Consider the following 5071-nt stretch of genomic DNA (forward strand, 5'->3'; position numbering starts at 1 on the left):
ACAAAAGTATGACTGCTTATTTAATCATGCGTGAACCTTTTTTTTATATATGCTTATAAAAATAAAATAAAAAACCTGTTTTATTTCCTACATTTAATTATTTCTGATAACTTATTCCCACATACCTATCAGCAAAGCAGTCATGGTAGGCGCCTAAGCAGAAGCTTCATCCTTTGCCCAACAACAAAATTAACTCTCTCTATATAAGCGCATTCAGTCTCCATTGCTGTTCATAACAATCATAAGCATCCAGCACTTTCACAGATTACAAATCACAGCAAAAAGAAATTAAAGAAGAATATTAATCAAGTATGGTTTATGAGTACGTTCTTGCTGGTGTCTTGGTTTCTCTGTTGAGTTCTGTTTTCTTCGTCATCATAAACAACACTTTCAGCGAAAAGAAGAAGGACGATGTCGCAAACGTGTCGGCAACCGGTGTTTTTCTTGCGCCCGAGATTGAGAAAAGTACTGACGTTGTCATTGTCGGTGCTGGAGTTGCTGGTGCTGCTCTTGCTTACATTCTTGGCAAGGTGATCATTATATCTTTCTCTTTATCTTCATCATCAGTTTATGGTCAAGTTCCAAAGTATTCTAGTTAATTATTTTTATTTTTGACTAAAAACAAGATGAATTAATGAATTAATGAATGTTCAATAGAAACATCGTTCCAAAAATTTCCGCCTAGCACTACCTAGGCAGGACCCAACACCAGATTAATCCCTAGGCGTTTGAAAATTAAGAAAGGGTGTCTAGACCTGTCTAGGAACCCGTTTGGGTTACGACTCTCACTTAGACAGAAAATAGATAACTTTCATTTTACATTTTATTTTTAGGAAAACTAACCAAAATTCCTTTTTAAAGGTATAGTGAATAGTACCAGTTAAGGGTAAAAATGTGGTTTTTCGTTAAAAATGAACAGTACCAGGAGTGTTTTGTTAAAACTTCTTTTATTTTTCCAATAAAATATAGGAAACTTGTTGAATACTTGGATGAACACTTATTATATACTTGTTTTCCATATTTTCAATATGTGCTTTTAATCACTAACATTAGCTTAAGAGAATAATAAACTAATCAGAATTTTAATATAACTAATTTCTTTGTTCTCTTCTATTTGATTTGCCTATGTTGGGAGCTAATTCCAATAGTGCAGTCCAAACAATATTAATCTTGTCCACACTGAAAAACTTTGGCTGTTTCCGGTGCGGACGGTTGCAATCGTTAGTTATGACTAGACTGAGTAAATAACCATGAGTTTTGCTTCTTGTTAAATAAATATAGGAAGGACGGCGTGTACATGTGATCGAAAGGGACCTCAACGAGCCAGATAGAATTGTTGGTGAACTATTGCAGCCTGGAGGCTATCTCAAGTTGATTGAATTAGGTCTTGAAGATTGTGCTAATGAGTCCATTGATGCTCAGAAAGTGTTTGGTTATGCTCTTTACAAAAATGGCAATGACACGAAACTGTCTTATCCCTTGGAAACATACAGTTCAGATATCGCTGGGAGAAGTTTCCACAACGGGCGTTTCATCCAAAGGATGCGCGAAAGGGCTACAACTCTTCCAAAGTACGTAAATTCAATTCTCCTTTGGAATATGATAAGAAGATAATCTTGTTCGATGTAATTTCATTTGTACCGGTACTCATGTCTCCTCCATTTTTTTTCCTCTACAGTGAAATTGGTACAAGGAACAGTGACAACACTACTCGAAGAAAAGGGCACCGTCAAAGGAGTGATGTACAAGAACAAGGCTGGAGAGGAGATGAGAACATATGCTCCGCTAACAATAGTGTGCGCTGGATGCTTTTCAAATCTGCGTCGCTCTATTTCTACTCCAAATGTAATTTATTGCATCTTTAGAAACTCGAGCATTTCGTTTATATTTTAGCATGGAAGTGTTTGCACTTTCATGAGACCAACAAAACTAACTTGTCTATATACTGTAGATTGAAAATCCGTCCTGCTTCGTCGGATTGATCTTGGAGAACTGTGAGCTTCCTCATGCAAATCATGGACATGTGATTCACTGATTCTGGGAGACCTTTCACCCATCCTGTTTTATCCTATCAGTAGAACCGAGGTTCGTTGTTTGGTAGATGTTCCTGGCACAAAAGTACCTTCAGTAGCTAACGGCGAAATGGCTTGGTATTTGAAAACTGTCGTGGCTCCTCAGGTATCTATTACTTTGCTTGACTTTTGTAAGTTTCAATTTCATGTCATTTCGATGGAAAGGGACTAATATGAGGAATGTGCTGTCTCAGGTTCCCCATCAGCTCTTAAAGGCTTTTCTAGCAGCGGTTGATAAAGGAATCATCAGAACAATGCAAAACAAAAGCATGCCGGCTGCTCCACAGCCCACTCCTGGTGCAATTTTACTGGGGGATGCTTTCAACATGAGACATCCTTTAACCGGAGGAGGAATGACTGTTGCTCTTTCTGACATTGTTCTTCTCAGGGATCTTCTGAGACCACTAAGTGATTTCAACGATGCACCTGCCTTGTGTGATTATCTCGAATCATTCTACACACTCCGCAAGGTATGTTTTAACATTCTCGACATGTAAAAGAAAATTTTCACTTATAAGACAGTTTGACATGTTATGTTGTTCGATCTGACAATATAACACGTAATATATATAATTATCGTGCATGTGAAAATGTGTTTGACGACATTGGTTAATGTTCATTGCAGCCTGTGTCTTCTACCATAAACACATTAGCCGGTGCCCTTTACAAGGTGTTCTGTGCATCGCCTGACCCCGCAAGACAAGAAATGCGGGAAGCATGTTTTGACTATTTGAGCCTTGGAGGCATCTGTTCAAATGGACCAATATCTCTACTCTCCGGTCTTAACCCTCGTCCGATCAACCTGTTTCTCCATTTCTTTGCTGTGGCTGTCTATGGAGTCGGCCGCTTAATGATTCCATTCCCGACACCGAAACGTATGTGGTTGGGGGCTAGATTGATCTTGGTAAGTTACTTATTTTCCCAGTACTGTCTCATCATCAAGCTTGTTACATTAGTCATATTACGAACAATACAAACATGAATTGCTAACTAATCTTTTGGTTTTCAATTTCCAGAGTGCATCAGGAATCATATTCCCGATTATTAAAGCCGAAGGAGTTAGACAGATGTTCTTTCCTGCAACAATGCCAGCATATTACAGAGTTCCTCCAGTTCACAGACGAATCAAAACAAGCAGGAAGCATGTATGTTAAGAAAAAAAGCAAAGCAAAATACTTGTATCATATTAGCTTTTACCCCCGCAAAGGTGAGGGTCATTTCTGAAATTAGGAGAGGAAGTGGAGAAGTTATTGTTCTTAATTCTTTTTAGCATTCGTCGTTCTACAATAGGGAACAGGATTACACAAGAACCTTGTATCTAACTCTGCTGTTCGTATACAGTCTTCAAACATCCGACTACTCCTTCTCGACCTTTGCAATGCTTGCTTCTGCAATTTGTGGGTTTTAATTTTTTGGTACTTCTGATTTAGTGTAGTTTCTTTATATGGTCTTCTAATGCAGAAAGAACGTAACCAAATTTCATCAACTAATTGGGAGAAACTAAAAATAAAGCATGATGCTTATCAGCAATACTAGATTGACCTTTCGAAATCTTAGCATGATTGTTAAGCTGGAAAAATACTTCAGGTAAAACGACCCAAAAAACATGCTTATTCCAACTACGGTGAGAAATAGCATGAACGTTCCAAGGTTGCTGGGGGGTTTGGGAGAGAGTGCAGCACTTGAAGGGAATTATGTAGCGGGGTTGGCCAAAGGGAATTGGTGTCATTGTCTGCCAGCTGTACAACTATATATATATATATATATATATATATATATATCAATCCGCTTTAGAAAGAGTGTAAACTTCTGGAAACACCATAGGAAGTACCCCTTTCGGTGTTGTTCTTAGAAGCATATTGTTATTTGCATTACTGGACGGTGCACGGAAACTGGGGCGTTGGTGTTTGTATTAAGAAACAATACTGAGACTTTGTTGCCAGATCTAACCTTTTCAGTGGTCCCTTTCTTGGATCAGTACGAATTAGGGGTGGGCAAACGGGTATAGGAACCGTGGGTCGGGGCGGGTAATCAAGGTTTGGGACGGGTCCAAAATTCTAAATAGAAAACGGGGGGGGGGTCTGAAATTTTGAGAATACAGGCCCCCGACCTTGACCGTTTACACCTTTGATTTAATATCCCTTGAATCAACACCGTTGATTCCCAAATCCCTACCCTATCACATTCACAACTCACAACTCTCTCTCTCTCTCTCTCTTGCTGAATCTCAATCTCAGACCAATCAAGCTCATTTCTCCCAAATTCCCAAATCCCAATCCTTTGTCCCCATCTCTCTCGCTCATCTCTCCCAATCCCAACTCGATATCTCTATCTCCCAACTCCGACTGTCGAAGATGGCGTCGAAGACGATGACACGAGGCTCCAAATCAAGGATGCTCCGAGGCACTTGAGGGATAACAAAGATCAAAGATGGACGATAGCGTACCTCGTCGAAGATGGTGGGCTCCAGATTGACGAAGATGGAGTAAGAGACGTGCTTTTCGGCGATGGTGGATTTTTGGACTCAACTTGAATTATTTGAGTTTCTGAGTTCAGGGATTTAGGATTTTTGAAATTTCTAAGTTACTGAATTTAGGGATATAATTTGTAAATTTTCTAGATTTAATTGGTTTTGGTTTTGATTTTAGTTTAGCTTTGGAAAATCATGGTTATTGTTGGACTGGTAAGGTGAATTATGAAACACCCCAACCCCATTTTATTTAAAAATTGTTTTAAAGCCTTAAGTGGTGAGCCCGTGGGGCCCACCTTGTTTTTCTTTGTAAACTTCCCGGTCACCCTCTTCTTCTCACCCGAGCTCTCTCTCCTTCATCTCTCTCTTTTTCGTCCTCCCATGAGCACACATCCACACTCACGCACTCACATACCCATCACCACACCACCTTCTCCGATGTCAACGGCGTCACCATCATCACCATCCAAATCTTGTTCTCTCTCTCTCCCTCTTGTCTCTATGAGGTCGACGAATCCAGAAAACTCTC

General features: G+C 39.6%; 1 pseudogene; it reads left to right on the forward strand.

Moving 5' to 3' along the window:
* The first annotated feature begins 288 nt into the window (after positions 1 to 288).
* LOC126628005 (squalene monooxygenase SE1-like) lies at positions 289 to 3431 on the forward strand (annotated as a pseudogene).
* The last annotated feature ends 1640 nt before the right edge of the window (positions 3432 to 5071 follow it).

The sequence above is a fragment of the Malus sylvestris genome, chromosome 7, assembly GCF_916048215.2.
Source record: "Malus sylvestris chromosome 7, drMalSylv7.2, whole genome shotgun sequence".
NCBI lineage: Eukaryota > Viridiplantae > Streptophyta > Magnoliopsida > Rosales > Rosaceae > Malus > Malus sylvestris.